This window comes from Tachysurus fulvidraco, chromosome 6 (assembly GCF_022655615.1).
Source record: "Tachysurus fulvidraco isolate hzauxx_2018 chromosome 6, HZAU_PFXX_2.0, whole genome shotgun sequence".
NCBI classification, from domain to species: domain Eukaryota; kingdom Metazoa; phylum Chordata; class Actinopteri; order Siluriformes; family Bagridae; genus Tachysurus; species Tachysurus fulvidraco.
This window is the reverse complement of record NC_062523.1, coordinates 11,014,486-11,035,497: the sequence shown is the minus strand read 5'-3', so window position 1 is coordinate 11,035,497 and position 21,012 is coordinate 11,014,486. Positions and strand designations below refer to the sequence as shown.

The window sequence follows — 21,012 nt, the reverse complement described above, 5'->3', positions numbered from 1 at the left end:
ACTATAGTTTCTCTGAAAAGTGACACTTATCTGCTAGATATCAGTTAACATAAGTGCTTTACATAACTCCCTGTGCACTCAACTGATTGAATTGAATAATGCTGTTCTCAAGAGCTGTGTCAGAGTCTATCGTTTGCTTTAAAGAGCTCTCTGAATGGCTTCTGAGGATTCTTTTAACTCCAGTCTAAGATATTCATACTTGTAACCTACAGAAATACCACTTTGAATACTAATCTCTGAAAAACAGGCAAGTGAAGGCAGACATATTCAAAATCATATATAAATATTTTACATGTCTTCATATTCAACTAAATGTTTGTACAGTTTTAGCCATTCTGCCCATCAAAATAACACTAGTTATAATCTTCTATTTCTTCCCCCAAAGAAAAGAAGGAAAGTATAAACTCTTAAAAAAACGTTTTGTCATGAATTCAGAATTTACTTGTCAGTCATTCTATATGTATTTTTATTTTGTTTTTGTTAGGGTGCTTAATAAGTTTGTTTCATTGCAAAGTCTTACTCTAAGCATTTATTCTTGTTTTCAGACTAGTAGCTGTGTTATTGTTTTTGAATACTGATTGTCCTTTTTTGATGTTGTTTATGTAATGACCCACACTATGACCTTGAATCATGGCAATCATACGATAATCACGCGAATATAAAACACCTTAAGTATTTTCAAGTCAGCTCCATCTTTTAACTCTAATTCCCAGAATATAGCATGGCCTACAAACCTAGCCACCAAGAACTAAACTCTGTAGCTTGTTCACAGTCACCCAGATTTCTAATCCTGCACACCTTTTACCCATTAAACACCCACACTTTCACAATTTTAAAACGCCTTTTAAGCCTTATGCATGTGTATTGATCTCCCGGTTTTTGTATTTTTGCCTATTCTATGTTTTACTGTTTGCAAGAACCTGTCCCACATTTTAGAACTATTGGCTTGGTTTATTAAACTGTTGAAAACTGAACTTGCATCTGTCTCAACCTGTGTGGTATAACAAGTATCATCTCATCTCTCTGCATGATACTGCAAAGTAAAAATTAGATTAAATTCCATTTTTCTGTCTGTATTGTCTATGTGTCATAATTATTAAAATCTAAAAAGCTGACATAATCCATAATCCATATATATATATATATATATATATATATATATATATATATATATATATATATATATATATATATATATATATATGATTATTGGATTATTCTATTGGACCTTCTGTGGATGTCGGCTTTCTCACATCCTTCTGTCTCTTCATGTAATCCCAGACACACACGATGATGTTGAGATGAGAGCTCTGTGGGGGCCGTGCCATGCTGGTTTGAAGGCCAAAGTTGCAATGAAGTTGCAATCTGTAATTGTGATTAACGATATATACTTTATAATGATCTCACTGATTATGTTAAGTAAAGAATTTCATTTTGTCAAAACATAGGCCATACTCAAAAATCATTAAATGTCATTAAATGTCTTTACTAAAAAGTTTGGACATTCTGTGCATTCCTTAGCTATGACCTTGTGTGAGTTATAGCTGTCTCTAGTTTAGATTAGAAAGTACCAACTGCAGTGAGGTGATTAGAACTCTTTAGCTAATCAGTGTAGAAGAGATTCGCTGGGATTTTTATGGCCTCCCAGCACTGTTCCTAAATGAATAGTCATCACTAATGTGTCCTCATGATTACTGAAATTAACATTTGTGTGTGAAGGATACTTTAAAGTAGGATTAGCTGTATGGTTAATCAATTGGAATCTCATGAAGCAGCAACACAGCTGGTGTGATAGCTAAAAAATAAACAAAACAACTGTTTAAGTGTATATGGAGAGATAGTTTAGGTTCTTAAACACCCTTGGCTTCCTGAAAAGAGTTGTACTTGAAAGTCACACAGTTGTAGGGTTCTACATGCTTTATTTAGATCTTGTACTATGTTACAAAAGTACCAGGTAATGCATTTCTTAGAGGGATAGGTGTACGCTTCAGTTTTATCCTAGAGTGCAGGGAGTACAGTAAATATTGTGTTATAAATGTCATGGGGTTGTTGCAGTACACAAAAGCCTATGCAAAATGGGAAATATGGGTGTGGGAAATATTTCATCTTGTCTGAGTAAGTCATCTTACTCGGCTATAGATAAGACCCTGAATGAATACTCTATGAACCATGAAATGGGGAAAGGAGGACATAAAATACATCATGACTGCATAAGTATTATACATCATGTTGCATTTAGGATATGTGATATTAGGGTTTATATTAAGGTAATTAAGGTACATCTACTGTATAATGAAATCTGAGAAATCCCAAACAGTGACTGTTTTTCTCCTTCATATAACTTGCTATAGAATCTTTACTTGCTATAACTTGCTATAGAATCTTTGGATTCGGGAAATCAGAAGTATGAAGGAAGAACTTCAGATTTCTTTTTGTCTCTTTCTGTAGCTGCTTGTGTGCTGATACATTTTTTTCCACTTAGGTTCTTACAGGTCATTAATGGCATCTTCACAAAGACTTGCTTGGAAACATGACTGGCCATTGCTAATAGACATGCTTCCTTCCTGAGTGATCTCTTGTGTTCCATCATCCAAAGAAACATAAAGTCAGTTTATCTGAATCATATATAAACAAGTTTTATTATTATCCAATATTAGTAGGAAAGACTTGTATGCTGTATAACCTTGTATGCTGGTCAGGTCTGTGGGTCCCATATTCATAAACATCAATAGTTTTGAAAAACTTTGTTTCCTTGTAAATTTGTTGATTTTTTCCCACTCATAACTTGATTAAATTTAATTTTCTTTTTTTATTACATTTTATTAAAAAACAACAAAAAATGAGTAGCACTTTAATTAAAAAATGTGATGTAATAAAAGTAAAGGGCAAATATTAACCACGTATGCTGTTTATATTGCTTGTTATTGGGATGAAGTAAACATCTGTAGAGTATTTTAACATAAAATTTTTGATTGTGTTGAATTAGAAACCCCAAAATGCAGCAGGTCCACCAGACCCACGAACACTGGCTGAGTAACAAAAATACGAACAACATACAAGGGGTAGAGGTACAATATAGATTCTTGTAAGGAAATTTTGGAACTGCTCCATGTTGCTTTTAGGTTCATTAAGGATACTTTGAAAAACACAATGTTGTAAGATAATGCTAGTCTGATTTGCTTGTGATAAGATACTGAGCACATTTGAAAAGCATTTTAATACCATGGTTCTCACTCACCTTTTACTCCCTTAATATTTACATAAAAGGGAATTGAGGGAAGGAAATAAAATAAAGCATGGACTTTTTTAAACATTCTTTTGGTTATATAGGAGCTCAGAGGCTGTTGATAGCCCCCTGTTTTTGGTAAAGCACTAACACAATATCTTTAGCTCATATATTAGCTAAGTCATGGGGAAGGCTGACTCCTAACCCTAATCTGTGGGTTCGATTCTCGGGCCGGCCACGACCGAGGTGCCCTTGAGCAAGGCCTGCTCCCCGGGTGCCGCAGCATAAATGGCTGCCAACTGCTCCGGGTGTGTGTTCGCGGTGTGTGTGAGTTCACTGCTCTATGTGTGCACTTTGGATGGGTTAAAAATGCAGATAACGAATTCTGAGTAAGGGTCAAAATACTTAGCTGTATGTCACTTCACTTTCACTTTTTCACTTTCACTAAATGCTTTAAGCAGACACTCTACAAACAGTCCAAAAACCACCTATAGTCCATCAACATCCTGCCAGCCACCTTAAGCATAAACCAGCCACTTTGTTGTTGATTGTAGTTGTTGTTGATCTCTAGTACGAGACACACATTATTTATATGGTCCAGTTTATAGCTCTTGATATTTAGTAGATCATCTATAGGCTATCAACTCATCCCTGCTTCAATCACAAATTCCGATTCAGTCTCTGTGGTCGTCCTAAATATTGTATGGCAGAAAGAAATCAGCGGGCATGTTATAAAGTATTAACTGTTTGGCAGGTTCATCTACTTTTTAATAATCCATATTTTATTTTTCAAACCTTTGATGCAGTTTGTTATTCCTGTCTATGAAAAAAGAAGAAACATTGGAGTAGACATGACCTGTTCCAGAGACAGGAGCAGCATCCTCTGTGCTGAATAATTGAGAGAAAGTCCTGGATAATCCATCAGAGCAAAGGACGAGAGAGGGCAAGTGGAAGTGAGAAGGAGAGAAGGGAAGGTAAGAGTAAAGGGAAGGAAAGGACAGGGTGATGCGAAGTTGAAGAGTATTCTCATGAATCACTAATATATTATTCAGCAGTTTCACCTTAACTTTACTCGCTTTTTTCTTCATTGGCCAAATACGACCCCAACATCACCCCACTGAACTGATTGATATGGCTCAAGGGTGTTCATAGGTTCAAACTTTAAATAAATCAAAATAAGTTTCAGAGGCCCACTGCAAACCAGCCGCAGACTGCATGACTGACTTGTGTTTGTTTATCAAAGCAGACATGAATCAATCAGTGCATGGGCATAATTTTGTTTTGAAAGGTACTGGGGAAAAGACTTGCATCATTTATTCACAAAAAGTCCTTCAGCTCTATCAAGCACATGCACACAGAAAAGATAATGGTTTTGTTATAACCATCTATACTGTCATAATTGAATGGTATATAACTACATATAAATGTTATTCTTTACATCACCTTCACTCGACAAAAAATGCACAAAAAATAGAAAGAAATTTAAACGACTGCTTGTTATAACACTTTCAACTTTATAGATTTATACACATATCAATTTCATAAATGCATCATGTAAAAAAGTACACACTCCATAACACACGTTGTGGTTTCTATAGTAACGGCTAATTCACAGTGACTTCATGACAGACGCTCACATCATCTAATATTGCTGTTATTTAACAAAGAAATACTTCTATTAAAGGAGTCTTTAGTGTCAGAGCTTTAGAAATCAATTGTTCCTTTCCCTAAACTGAAGTACTGAAGTACTTTTATCAGTCTGTTTTTTCGGTAACACGACAACCTGTGCTTCGTTAACTTCAGAAGAAATACGAACCGTTTATAGTTGCTCTAACGTTAGTTATAACGTGAATTATCTCGTCTTGTGGATGTTGCACAACATTAAACATAACCATAAACAATAAAGAATTGTTAATCGTGGTAAAAAAATTCTACAGGTTTTATTCTGTGGTTTTTTTGGCCTTATATGTTGAAGTGAGTGTTTGACAAACATGGAAAAGTGTGAGAAAAATTTGTGCATGCCATGTTAATTAGTTTCCATTTGCATATGTGAGAGTGACTCGCCATCAAGAGCTTTGATAACCGAAGTAGGATCCGAAATAAAGCAGCTGTGAAATCTCTCACATTTTCCCCATTAGTTAGAATAGTGTAACTTTGTCTGACACTGTGCCACATTCCATTATTAACAGTTACAAACTGAGGTTGTTAGAACTTTTCGAACCTTAATCAAAATGCTATCCAAACGAGATTTTTCGTACAAAAGCAATAATGCAATCATCTAGTTTGTAATGACAAATATAGAATCATACACACAGCACAGTGAAGTGAAACTGGCAGTGAGTATTCTCCTCAGCAGTCATTAGTCTTTTGAACATTTTACTGATTAAAATTAATGAACTGTTGTGTGTTGCACAGTTCAGAATCATCAGTGCATTTGTCTGTCTAGCCTTACGATAATGGGGTGTGTTGTGCAATGCTGGCTGTGTGCTCCAGACTGCCTGCAGGTCTACATTGGTGTATATGAGAAATTCATCATGTATTGTCTGTTCATTTTTTATTAACCACGATTTGTGTTGACTTTATTTTGCACATGTAATTAGAATCATATAATGCAGGAACTATTTATTCAAATAAGTTTTTATCAATCACATCATTGTAATAAACTTTGTTTGTCATTTATTTTTCAGTAAGAGATATCAGAGAAACAAGAGAACCTGAAAATGACAATGGAATGTATCATGAATATGACAACAGTCCATCACAGAACAATCTCACAATCACACCAAGAGGCAATTTACAGTAAGCAATCCTTCTACTAGTGTTTTTGTCATCCAAATGAGGATGAGGTTCCCATTTAAATCTGGGTTCTGCTCAAGGATTCTTCCTCATATCATGTCAGGGAGATTTAACTTGCCACCGTCGCCTCCAGCTTACTTGTTTGGGACAGATGTTATATACTGTAGTACCTTAATTTTAAACTTTTAATTTTTGTATTGTTTCTTTACATAAGTAAAGCTGCTTTGGGACAATGTGAATTGTAAATAGCACTATACAAATACATTAAATTGAATTGAATTGCATTTGTTTTGGAAAAAAAAGCAAGAAAAAGCAAATGGATCACAGAAGAACCAACAGAGAAATGAGAAAATCTACAAATCTAAAAAACTACAGACCACAGGAATATTTTGCATACATTGGACTAAAATTGCACACAATTTCATATTATTTATAATAGTAATTTTTTTTGAAAGTGATCTATATTCATTCATTCATTCATTCATTCATTCATTCATTCGTTCATTCATTTTCTACCGCTTTTATCCGAACTACCTCGGGTCACGGGGAGCCCATGCCCACCTCAGGGCAGTTTTATTCTATATTATTCATTATTATTTTTTAATAAATATTCATTATATTTATTCTAATTTTATTCTATATAATCAAATAGAACAGAATATTCTATATATTGATTACATTATTATGACAGATTCTGTCGAAAAAGCATTTCAGTGCATGTTGTTTTGTGTATCTGAGAACATAAAATTTTAATTTGACCTTGAACAGCAAATCTGCTCTCTTCTTCACCACTACTTCACAGTTTTTGTATAAATCATGCAACCTAGACATATTTGGTGTCCCCCAACTGAGTCCCATATGAATGAAGCTTTGTCCCCAACAGTAAGTATGTGGAAAGTGCCACTCATGCAATCTTTTTTCTCTACCAGTCACTGTGAAGCACTGCAAATGACCTACTGTGTCTCATTAATGGGAGCAGCTGAACTGTGCAAATTGCAGTGTCAGTGCACCTTGGCTTCATTTGTCCCCATTACTATGAGTTAATTCACAATTTCTTGCTTTTAATTGCTTCTGAACGAGGGGCTGAAGGAAAAGCTGGGGCCGGATCCATGAACTGGTTGATATTCAGGCTGAGATGCAAGATTCAGCAGAGCATGCCAATGAGCTTTTGGAGAAGCTGTCAAAATAATGATCAGGGCTTCATCAAATTAAAAGCAAACAGCCATGATGACAGCTATTTGACTGGCTGAAATAAGACCTGAAAGAACAATTCAATATCTGAAACGATCTGAATACATCTTTTATCAAACACATCCTGATTAGCCTAGCTGTCCTTTCTGAATTTTGATGTATCTTATATATGACTCCATAGTACACATCTGAAATAGGTTCTTGCATGGAATGTAAAAGAGTTTAGCTAGATTTGTTCTTGAAAATGACTGTATGGGGTGTGTTGGTTTCAGATCAAGCATGCTGAGGCAGAATGCTTGATTTTAATTATCCTTTGTTTCACTGATTGGTTAGACATTATCCATATCCTAGCGATTGATTTTTCTTGTTTCTATAGCTTCAGAGTTAAATGCAGTGCAGACTAATAATGAGGACGAGTCATCAAACTATAGTTCTAGCATTGACTGAGGTGATTATGATGAGGAAAAACTCCCTTAGATGGAAGAGGAAGAAACCTTGAGAGGAACCAGACTCAAAAGTGAACCTCATCCTCATTTATGTGACACTGAAGGGTGTAATTATAAATATACAGTCCAGCAATTGTGTACTGATGAGGAGGTTGTTGTTCTTAAAGAACACTTGTAGTTGGCATGTAGAATGTCCGAATACTTTATGAAGCAAAGTCCAACTGGAGCTGGTACATCTCTAGATGCCTTAGGATCCTCACAGGGTTGTCCTCATTTCAATGAAGGTCCAAAATCTTAAGAATGACTAAAATCCTAACCAAGACAGATCCAAAATGGCAGTTATAAATAGAGCAGTACATTAGAAACCACGTGAAACAGGTGACAATACCCATGGGAAACACATGACATTAAGCAAACAAAACCACATGCCTGTACCCCCCTGTTGATCTGGCAGCGAATTATCTAAGTAATTCCTTACAATACGATTGTTATCCATTTTATACAAGGTTTCAAATGCACTTTTAATGAATTTGTACCCTTGACCAAAAAAATCAGCAAATGAATCTGTGCACCATCATTATTTTCTGTATAGACTGTTTCTTTATTATGTCTACTAATAGTAATATAACTACATCAAAGCTTTGCAATGGGTGACATCTGTTCATATTAAATATTTCCAAATTTTTCTGTCTTCAACCAGATCACACTTTAACCAGCAGGCGATAAGATTCGAATCACTCGTTATATTGGTGGCCAGAATTCTTTAGTACAAAACAGATTGTAGATTCGGAAAAACAACCCAAAACATCCGGTCATCACTTAACAAACTCCGATTTGACTCAGCAGAAGTTGAGGAAATCAACAAGAACAGTAAACAGAGTCACTTTTGCTGTCAGACGTCCTTCAGCAAACAGTTTATCAAACTTATATTCTGTCTTCAGGCATCTCAAATCCAGTATTAAAATGATAAACTTGATAATTGCAACATCTGTTGCTATGTCAGCTTGAACTGGTATAATGCTTCGTAATGGCACATCTTGACGATCTAATTAGTCTGTACATGTGGTGAAAGCAGAGTTCAGTCGTGGCATGGAAGAGACTGCGCAATCAGTCTGCTTTTCTGGGTATGTACTGTATCACACTGTGCAACAGAACCAGACAGCCATGACCTTACGGATACGATGAAGGTTTCAGATGCAGAGGTGGGAAGTAACGGAGTAAAAATACTTCGTTGCTGTACTTAAGTAAATTTTTCTGGTATCAGTACTTTACTCCACTATTTATTTTTCGGACAACCTTATACTTTTACTCATTACATTTTTACTCAAATATCTGTACTTTTTACTTCTTACATTTTCAAAACGGACTCGTTACTTTTAGTATTATTTCTTCTCATTGAGCGCTGTTTCCAGCCTATCATCCTATCATTGTGCGGCTTTTCCCCCATGTGACTGGTGTACTGTATTATTTACTGGCTATCAGACATAGACTAAGGATAGCGGAGCTAATGAGCAGCACGCCTACAAAAGGAATGGCTAATGTTCATTCAGAGGGAGTCACCGATGTTAAAATAACTAACAACGAGGACATTCCTGAACACACATGGCCATATATGAGGGAGATGTTTGAAATAATCGGCGTCACAAAGGATTCCTGGCGAATGCGTTGCAAAGTGTGTCAACCAGGGGCGGTTCTAGCCCTTTTTTAGGGTGGCTTCAGCCCCCTGTCTGTAATCTCAGCCACCCTTAAACTATAAGGATCATTTTTACTTTCATAAATAAACAATACAAATTACGTTAAAATGCAGGACATGTCGTCGATATGAAAGAAAATGATTGATCAGTTTGATCCAAAAGCTATTTTTTTTTAACTTTGCTTTTATCCCATACTTTTACACGCGTGTGTTGTAGTCTTTCAAAAGTGCGTCTTCAGCTGTCTACTTTATTTGAACGGAAAAGCACAGGAACGCGCAGCGTGCACGCGCAGTCAGAGCTGGAGGCGTTTATCTATAACGTTAATCGGCGGAAAGACGGCAACCAAAAGCAGTGAAATTTCACTATTCTTATGACCAGAGTTGTCATATAATATATAATATAGAACTCTTCTTGTTTTAAATTCTCACTGAGGGCTAAACCCCCCTAAAGATGAAATCCTAGAACCGCCCCTGGTGTCAACCCAAAAAACACTTAATTTAATTAACATTAATTTTGTCATTTGTAAAACATCACAATAATTTTGAGTTGTTTTCAAGGACAGAGCTGGAATCTCCCTACAGTTTGGGATATGGCCTTGGTGATACATATATATATAACATGACGTCCAGTTGTGGTAGTAGTCAGTGGTGTAGTCTACGTGATACGCAGGTATACGCCGTATACCCACTAGAAAATGCCAAGGATTTCCGTATACCCACTTAAAAAGCGTGAGGATACGTAACAATATCGTTTTGTGACAGAACTTTCATTCATAAATTCACCCCGTCTGTGTTGCGAACACAGACTGTGGTTGCGATTGCGAATCACTAACGTTTTTGGACCATTGGGGCTTCCGTGGCCTGTGACCTGATCTGACGTCACCTACCAAGGAGGAAAATTAGTTGCTTGGCGGTGTTTTGTGGCGCAAATTAGAAATTAACTAACTAATGTAAAAGAAGATATGAAACGAAAGCAGACTCAAACTACACTCTGTGTGTTTTCGGAAGCCTGCGCCTAAAGCTACAGCAGCTTCGGGGGACATTTCACCCACAGCCCGAGTACAAATGTATTTGGAAAGCTTTGTAAACTACCAGTTATCATAATATTCTGCAATGAACAAATGTTTTTTGTTCACCATGAAATGTACATTGAAAATGTACAGCTGATAAAACCTGTGCTCCAGGTCCCATATTCATATAATATTTAAGGCTAAATGTAGCTCTTAAAGGTACAGTTCACCCAAAAATGATAATTGTGTTATTTCCTCACCCTCAATTTGTTCCAAAACTGTATGAGTTTCTTTCTTCTGTTTAACACAAAAGATGATATTTTGAAAAATGTTGGTAATCAGACAGTTGGCAGCACCCAAGTCTGATTACATTTAGCCTTAAATGTTATATGAATATGGGACCTGGTACACAGGTTTTATCAGCTGACTGTCTTTTGTTGCTTATCATAAATTGGAATGTTGATAACACATAAGCAGTCTTTAATAATGCTCTCAATTACATGTAGATGCATATTTTATGCATTAGTGAGTGTGGTGGTGCCTATGGGGTGTCGCTCTAGGATGGGTGCGTATGAGGCGGGGGGGGGGGGACACAGTATACTCACTACAAAAAACTAGACTACACCACTGGTAGTAGTATCGGCGACTTTTTACTTAAGTACATGTCAGAGCCCATACTACTTTACTTTAACTTGAGTAAAAGAGTGTAGTCACTACTTCTACTTTTACTGGAGTCTTTTCAAAAATGAGTATCTGTACTTCTACTTGAGTAAAGGATGTGTGTACTTTTGCCACCTCTGTTCAGATGTCATTTAGTTTGGATTAGCTGTGGGATATCTTCTAGTAGAATGTATTGGGATTCAGTGTATTAGGATACAGGATATGTACTCTGAAGATATCGAAATCTGGCACAAAACATGAAAGGGGTCTGAAAACATCAGCTTTTGTCAGTTACCTTTTTTGAAGCCTATTTTGAGACAGTGATTTAATGTCATTTGAAAAAAAAATTCTTCAAATGACAATCATGGAAATTCTACTTTTTGCAGATATATATATATGCATCTATATGCATTTTTAGGTGAAGTAAAAACTGACAAAAGGAAGATGAGAACACTGTGAGGATGCTTTAATATGATTCCCACATTGTCAGCCTGCAGGAGGTAAGGCAGTTCTTCGACAACAGTTATGCAGTCAGCCATATCTTATTCTTTTGTTATTTTTATCTAACTTTTTTCTGTGTTATTTTTCTGTCCTTTTTTGTCAGATGCTAAAACAGAGACTTAACATTCCTGATTTAACATTCAGCTGATTTGACCAGGAGGTGTTAAACGTTAATTTTCTAAGACACTAATATCTTAGCCCGAAATTAAGAAATAATTATAAGAACAAAAACTAAGACCTAAATAAAAATACCTATAATATAGTTTAATTATAGTCTATATTAAAATACTAAAGGGTAAATTTAATTAATTTATTTTATTAATTCATTCATTCATCGGTGAATGTTGTATCATGTGCAGTCTTGGTGAATCTTGTGTCCATCACAAAAACACTGAGCATAAGACTCTGCATGCAACACCAATCCATAGCAGGTACAACACACACACACACACACACACACTCACACATACACACACACACACACACACACCACACACACAAACACACACACACGGGATAACTAGAAGCCCTGGTAATGTTTTCTTCGGTTAATGTAAAGTTAGGATTCAGACTGCTTGTGCCACATCCTTAATTTCCATCCTCTTAATTAGTAAAATGAAAGATCTCTCTGATCTTTTGGGATCTCAAGAAGTGCTCAGATCTAAGCCATAGCTTAGCCATGCTGCTTCAGCTGGACCAATACTGTGTCTGTCAAAATCAGTAATTACTGCTGCTGAGGAGGTGGAGTCAGAGCAAAGGGTCCACATTCAATCTTACACTTTAATTCCCAGGCAGTGTGAGTGGCATCTAGAGAGAGAGAGAGAGAGAGAGAGAGAGAGAGAGAGAGAGAGAGAGAGAGAGAAGTGCTGATGTCTCTCAGGCAAACTCACTGCCTTTTGTTTAAACTTAGAATGGAAAGGGCAGACGAGTAAGGAAGAAATCAGATTATCTTATTTCTTATTATTGTTTGATTTGTGGAGCGTCCACAACAAATCCACAACAAAATGAAATAAGATGTGACATAATATATGAATGTACAGTTTGAACTGAACTGTAACGCTATGTAGTTACTCTCAAAAGCATGGGAATGACACAGATTTTCTTGTTTTTAACTCTTCCAATCCAACAATCTCCAATAACAGTACTTTCATCTTCAGGATCAGGGTCATAGTTGATCTGGAGATTATCACAGAAACACTGAGTGCAAGGTGGAAGACACGCTGGATGGGACACGTACTGTACATACACACATTATCATCAAAGGGCAAGCTTTTCAGGCATGGGGTAAAACTGGAGACCAATAAGAAACTGGGACATATGAAACTTAACACATACTGTAATCTCTATTTAGGTTTGATTGATTTGCTTAAGAGAGGAATCCTATCAGTCCCATCTAAATAATCCATCAGTACAACCAAGTAAATGGACCACAGTACTATCAGTAACCCAATTCATTCTTTGCATAATTAAACACTATATAGTATTGCTTATTATATCTCAGATGACCTTTTCAAATGAGACTCACATGATATATATCTTTTTTTTTTTTGGTAAGTGTTGGCCTTGTTCTGAGCTATATTAAACTCAGGATGCATGTTCTACCTTTTTGATGCAGATGAACTATATTCAGCAGGTTATTTTACTGTTGGTACTGTACATACAAGATTCCAGTAGTCGTTTCAAACAAAACCCTCAATTAGAAACATCCATGTTCAGCTATACATTCACTTATTGTGTTTTCTTTAACTTTGTTATTTATAGATTGGTTTTATGAATTTCTATGGTGTAAATTGTGTGGGCCGTAGTGTATTGTTTCGGCTGTAGAAAAGTATCAAGACGTTTGTTCAGTGTGATGTTAGAAAAAAAGGATTTTGCAGAGTGTTTATTTATAACTATGTATCATGGATAGTGCATTGGAAAGACAATATTTTAATATCACACAATATCTTGAAATTGTTTATACATAAAATGCTCTACACAGAGACGAGTTTAATAGTAACTAGAAGTTACAAAAATTTGTTTTCTTCTGCTTTATTATTATTTCTATTAAGTAATGACAAGTGGTGCATATACAGTTTGTTTAGCTTTGTGTTGTCCATTTTATTAAGGTTACATTATTCTACATACACAATTATATTATTTCTGCCAAATTACACAGTATAAACCACATAAAGAAATAATGGTTTCTTGTCTTTGTAATTACACTTTAGTGAAACATTTTCCTGTGATTTTGGAACTGCCAAAACATATCATAAGAAATATTTATGCCTTTGCCACTAGGTGGAGGAGGCATTATGTTTTTGGGGTGTTTGTCTATCTGCTTATATGTCCATGTTGAAAGATCTGATAGATATCAAAAACCATTGGTTGTTTGTTTGTAGGATTTTGGAATTATCGACTTAATGAGCAGATGAATTGAGCCAATTTTGGAATTGATTCAAATATGGTTAAGGTCATAACAAACCGAGCTGCCTGAAAGAGTTTTCTTCAATAGCTTCCTTCCTGTTACACAACCATGTACAGGAACTCAAAATCTATGATTTTTATCATTCATCTGTCCATCCAAGGTTTCTCTATAGCTCTATTCTTCATATCTCAAGACTGATTGGTTGAATTTTTGCAGAATTTATATGGAATTCTAGTACCAGTCATACATGAAGGTTCAGTTAAGCACATTGGCCAATCTAAGTCTGTAATATTTAATGCTAATGTTATTTGGCATTGACTTTCTGCTCCAGTCATAACTTTCTACTGTTCCACAACATTTTCACAGTAAATACTGTATATCACTACTGTTAAGCTTATTATAATCATTAAGCAAATGCTAAATATCTGCAGATCAAATTTTCAGATATACTACAGGATTTGAGCCTGCACTCTAATGCCAACAGCTAAAAAACATAAATATTCACCCTGAATGCTAATTGGCCAGGAAGTAGAACCCTTTATACAGAACTTTGAAAGATGCTGATAGATTATTATTATTATTATTATTATTATTATTATTATTATTATTATTATTATTATTATTATTATTATTATTATTATTATTATTATTATACATTAAAACAACACACACATTAACTTTAGATTTATTTATTTTAATTTTAATTATAATTAAAATGCTAATGCCACAAAACTGCCCATTTCATAGTACATTGTTGGCATCAAACAATCTGATTTGCTATTTATAGGTTGCCCATTGGAATATAAATAAATCTTCTAAGAGATTTTTAGTAGATTATTATAGATTAGTAATTATTGTGAAATATATAAATATTCATATATAAATGATAACCTATGTGTTTGTTTTCATTTGTTATTTTTGGAATTTTTTGCATGTTCTATTTATTCCATAAGAAATGGGAATTTTGTGCACTCTTCATGTGAGCACCTAATATATAGGGCTTTATGAGTTTTCAGTGGTAGGCCAAGTGAAAAAAAACAAAAAAAAAAAACAAAGATTTTTCATGAATTTTCACCGCTGACATTAATGCCCCAAAGATTTCAATTGGAATGCCATAAGAGTTTTACACATTTTGATACTGTCAATATTATATCCATGTTTCGACCATTTCTTGATCGGCTCTTTTAGTTCTGATCTATGTGTACTGTGGCCTAATGCTATCCTTAGCCTTCAGACATGTCCTACTGGTTTGTGTCTAGCATCTGCAGCTCTGACTGCTCAGGGCTGAGCCGATGTTAATCACCGGCTCGGAGAGCTAAGCCAAGGCTGTTAATTGTGATAATTATAGCCAACATTCATTTGGCTCTGTAATTATGTGCTATGGGTGTTTCACCTCAAGTAGTCCTGAGTTTAGTAAATTAAAGAAGTGCTCAGCCTTTACTAGGCCAGAGCTTGATTTATTTTATTTTTTTTTTCAGGATTTTACAATACTTATAGATATTATTTATTAGGGGCACATGCTTTGCCACTAACTGGCCCTGCAGTATGCCACGAGCAGCATATAATCACTACGAATAATTCAGAGAGTTCAGTGTAGACTCACTGTGAAACAGCTGTTAACATATGATTCACACCATTTAATAGACCCTGTATGAGCACTCCTGACTGCCATATACTGTATGGTGCACGTATAGTTAGAGCTTGTTATAGCAAGTCTGGCACAGGGTGTATGTATATGCCGAGAGAGATGTTTGTCTGAGCTGTGAATATAACTTTGACACATCCATCTCTTGGGATTTTCATTTCCAGGTTACTGATGTTATGACGACAGCACTACACCAGCTCTGTGCCCTTGTAATGGTTTCCGGTGCCTGCCACCTCACCTTCCTCTCTACACAGCTGTCTTCCCTGGACCTCAGGCTCTATCATAGCCTACTTCATAAATCAAAGCACCTGGTCTTATGACACACTGGACCGAGGCAATTAAAAAAAGGAACTTTCTTATCCAGTGAAGAAAACGGAGACAGCTTGCCGGATGAAATAAAGCACTGAGAATAAAAGACATGCTGTGTGGGATATTTAGAACACTTTGGACTCCCTCAGGAGGCAATGGAGACTGTAATTAAAAATGAGGAATGAATTGGAAAGCATTTGTCACTCTAATTGTGGGGCTTTTCATCTACGGCTGGAACGAGAGTTGGCAAAGCATGGTATCACTTCTGCGGTGCTCTGATGGTTTGCCCACCATTTGACGAGACATCAGTGATTCGTTTGAGACATGCATCTGGTATGTGCAAGCATTTTGGAAAAATTGACAAGATCTCACTAAACACACATTTATATTAGTCACAAAAAATAACTTTATAAAACGTAATTTATTGTGTCTAATAGAATGACTCATCTTAATTGCCTTAATGTTTGCGTTTGCTTTCTTCAAATGCTTGATTCAGTGGGAATTGATTGATTTAATGACAAAAGTTTCATTCAATTTATTAAATGTATGTATTAGAAATAAATTAATGGTTTAAAGATATTTATTTTATTTAAGCACAAACCTAGATATATATTTGCATTAATTCATGATAATTCTACAATCTAAAGTCTATCAGTTGTAGTTCATATTAGATAGACATTGTATACACAAATATACACAAAGATTCAGGAGCTTCTGTAAGATATGAATGTTAATGAATGGATCGATGGATTCTCTTAAATACTGCATTAATGTTTAAATGTACCTGCAAATGTTTTAAGAAAAAGTTCATTCATATCCAGTTTGATGAATGAGGCCAGGTCTATTCTCTTCCCCTTACGATTGCATGCCATGTTTTCATTCCAGCCTTTTATATGACCACAGGATCTTCACCTCTGTAATTATGTCTCTGCAGTGTGGTCCAATGCCTATAATCCTGCTCCATCCTTTTAGAGCATCCGTTTTAGAGCTCCACCAGAGCCACAAAGCCACTGTTCCCTGAGGCCAGCTTGTTTGTTTTTCATGCCAGTTTGTTTCAGTTGGGTTTTGTCCAGCTCACTGGTGGCACCTGCCCTGCCTGTGTCATGTGCTAAGGAGACAGATGGCAGGATCAGCTGGTGTCCTACCTTAGTTCTTCTCTCAGTTGCACTTCTCAACACAAAGTGCAGGAAAGCAACCAGCTTTCACTTAAATGAAAAGTTTCCAGTATAAAGACAAATTCAACTTTTTCCTTATTCCTGTTTCAAAATCTATCTATCAAATGTTCACGAAGGGAAAATAAACAAACCAAAGCAAATCTGAAGCAGTACTCTTTAATCCAGTATGATGTATGAGCTGCATAGATAAATCAACTAATACATATGTCAATACTGCTGAATGTTTCTTCTAGTTAAGAAATACATGGAAATACATTTCTACAGTCAGTTGAACATTGTTGTTGTTTTTTAATATAATTTTTATTTGTTTAATGTAACTTTAGTATTACTTCAATATCACTTTGAAGTGTAGAAAAGTACCAATTTTCAATTCCTCTCATAGCTGCTTTCATTAAAACATAAATAAAATGTAATAATACGATACTTGCACGGCATATTGAATTCCGTTATTGTCATGTCACTATCCTTTTCTACCAAACTAGTCTAGAATGGCTGATCAGGACCGGTTTTGAGAGGCTGCTGAGGCTGGAGATGTCTTAGTCAGTTCATCCATTCAACTCATAGCTCATTATCAGTCTTGAATAACTTCCCAGATGACATTGTATTCTCCAAAGGCTACTCATTGAGCTATAAATAGCTGATGGACATGAGCTTCCATACTGCAGAATCAATTTCAGCTAAGTCACCATATCATCCATGGAAATGTATTATAAGCCTTAAATAGTGTTATATGACACATAGATTTATTATTCTTCATTTATTGCACCTTATTTATTTTCATCCTTAAAGTGTTTAGTTGAAGTGTAAGCTGGAAACGTCATTTTTAGCTGTGCATGGCTGTTAATTGAAGTGTGGTTCTTTGCTGTTGTTTATTAACATTTTACCACACTAATAAAACAGAATAAAAATAGAGATGTTTTGTATCACTTTTTACTTTAACTATGGAAAAGATGTCTAGTCGGCTGCTCTTTTAAATTTCTGGTCGGCTAGTAAAAATTAATAGTTGTGTAAGTCCTAGTATGGTGAGCTGTGTATCTGAAGGTCGCATCCATCCTTCAAACTTCACTGAGAAAGAAAAAAGCTAAGAAACACACCTAGTGGAAGCACAACTACCACCACATGATCCTGTAAGACTGAATGCCTTGATGCTTGTAAGAACGAACGCCTAATTCTAGAGGTTATGGGGAAGAGTCAAAGCAGTGTATGTAATTAGTTTCTCATGATTGCAGGATAAACCTTACAGGCTAACAGTATTTAATGACCATAGTTCATCATTTCGCACAGCCACTGACTTGCGATTTGGAGTTTATGTCAGGCCTGGAATGAAAAAAAGGCTTTCATCCTCCTTAGCACTTTGTGGGAGGGAAGCGTGGGCAAAAGCAGGCTATTTCTGTACAAAAAACTGACATTCTGTTATATAACTTAGATAAGGTGATGGTGCAGCACATTTAGTGTCTCTAAAAACAGACCCCTGTCTGACTGCTCATTATCTGGCAGCAGAGTTGCTGCTGAAATTAGATCTTCATTGTAACCATTTGCATCCATTGCAGATGCCGTGGCAAATGTTGTTGGTTGGAAACAGGCAGTAGAGTTTGCTATGGAAACAGCAAAAGCATGAGAAGCAAAGCAAAGTGAAATCTTTCACCACATTTTTGAGCTGTATTACAGGAAGGCATTACTGTAATACATGTATTTGTTTTCTTTTTGTTGTTTTTATAAAGATATTTCTTTTTTTTCCCTTTTTTATTTTGCATTAACAAAAACAGAGAGAATATTATCTGTTCATGTCATCTGATACCATAAATTAGTGTTTTTCCAAAACAGTGTTTATCTTGAGCGCGGCTTTCCCTTAACACAATGGTCCACCAATATACAGTGATAAAAACTTCGTCATTATCCAGAGGCTTGGTGCTTTCCAGTTCAGCCTAAAGGAAGGATTGAAATAGTACTTTCTCTGTTCTGCCTGACGATAATTATGTGCTTATAAAAGAAAGTACAAGCTGAAGCCAAAACCTCAAATAAACAGCAGATTCCCGTGAACTTGGTCCAAAATGCATAAGAAGATTATTCTTGGCTACAACATTTGATAGTAGTTTAGAATAATGACCATCAGCTCTACTCAGTCATGCCATACTCAGGTTTTCATAAAATATACTGTATGACTGGTAGTTAAGAGAAGTCTCTAAACTTAATCTACTATTGGGTATCAAGCCTTTTTAAAATTCTGCTCAGGGTGGATGTCTTTGTGGTTGATGTTTATCACCCAAATTAGCTATTCGATTCTATGCTGCTTGCAGTGATGTGGTTAAAATGCTTAAACCACACCAAAATACCATGGAATCCCTGCTGGTTTTAGCTTGTACCTATGATGGTAATAACAAAAACAGGGAACTACTGCACTCTTTCCCTGTGTGCAGTGGTACTGTACGCAACTGTATCTGTCTGATATTTTGAAAATGATATACCTTTCTATTAACCTTTAGATAGAGAAGTAAGAAGAAGAAGTCTTTATTTTGTCTCATATACATTACACACAGTGAAATTCTTTTTTTGCATAACCCAACCTTGTGGTTGAGCAACCACAAATTTGTAAAGCTTTAAGTAAATGTAGATTTGTTAACATATATGTAAAGGGAATTCAATTGTCAGGTCAACGGAAACCTCAGACATCAACCCCCAGCATGCACCACGGCATTCAAATATGGCCACCCAATTCCCAGAACCCACACTCATTCACCTTCTCATCTGGTTCCAATAACACAGACACACACACAGAGACACACATACACACACAAACTTTTTAAGAGACTTTCGCACACATTGCAAAGTATATGCTCGGCTTAATTTGTTTTTCTGACTACAACAAGCCTTTCTTTATTGAGTTGGCTATCCTGGTTTGACCTCATTTCTGCCCCTATTTACCGTGTTCTTGTCATTTACATCCTTGCAGAAAGATGACTGAGGTAGGACTAAACAGTAATAATGGCTTTGATCCTGTTTAGGTTACTGTTTGAGTATGTCAGTGTGTGCATGAGTGTTTATGGTGCCCTGTGTTGGTTCTTCTACCTTGCACCCAGTGTTCCCAGGATAGGATTCTCTTGTTCAATTTGATTTCAATTTGTAAGCCAATAATCCTGATTTGCATAAATGAAAAAGAAGTTGGCTTTTGTCTATGAACGTTTGCACACATAACAACTCCAAAATGCTGGTGACTCTGGTGGTTGTTAGTACTGTAATGTGCCAGTAATTCTTTTTATATGCCCTTTTACTAGTACTCGACATTTGTTTGCAAACATCCTTATTGTCCCATGTTGTGATTTGTCCTGGGGCTGAAAATCACATCATATTATGAGTAGATGCAACTGTTTTGTAAGTAATTTGATCAAGTTCACATGCTAACCACAACACCAGTCCAGAGCATATTTTCCACCATAAAATACACTTACTCAGTGAGAGACATAAGCATCAACAGGGCAACCAGGCGATCCTTCAATGAAACACCTCATAAAATGTTCTCAGTGTGAGACAGATTTGATCTAAGCCAGTTTAATCAGTAGTATCATGCCGAGAAAAGGCTATAAAACTTAGGGCTTAAAGGTGTATCAGTAATAGCAGAGTTGATCCCTGCTCAGTGTGTGTGGAGCTGTGGGCATGGTGTAACGTTTTATCTCTCAATCATCAGAGACAAGGGAGGAATTTGAACAATGGCAGATTTGTCTGTCACACTCTGTCGCTTTATCTGACAGGACAGAAGGGAAAAGTTTAGGGCAAATGATTTAGTTGTTACTACACAATAGACCAGGCATAAAAGGCCAAGTCAGTGTCACATGTAACATAATATAATAAAAGTAAAGCAAGTATAACTTCTGGTTTGTCTCCTTTCCTTCTTTGCTAGCCGATGCCTAGCGTTGGGGGGGGGGGGGGGGTGTTTCCTTGCCACTGCATAAATACAT

General features: G+C 36.0%; 1 long non-coding RNA gene across 2 annotated transcripts in view; it reads left to right on the top strand.

Moving 5' to 3' along the window:
- The window catches only part of LOC113654120, a 34,616-nt gene extending 16,354 nt beyond the window's left edge, over nucleotides 1-18,262 (top strand). Inside the window, exons 3-5 of one of the 2 annotated variants that reach the window (XR_003443299.2) lie at nucleotides 4,033-4,200; nucleotides 5,914-6,025; nucleotides 15,740-18,262. This is a non-coding gene — a long non-coding RNA (uncharacterized LOC113654120). The remainder of the gene's footprint in view (nucleotides 1-4,032; nucleotides 4,201-5,913; nucleotides 6,026-15,739) is intronic. The other variant, XR_007140970.1, reaches the window with a different exon arrangement.
- The last annotated feature ends 2,750 nt before the right edge of the window (nucleotides 18,263-21,012 follow it).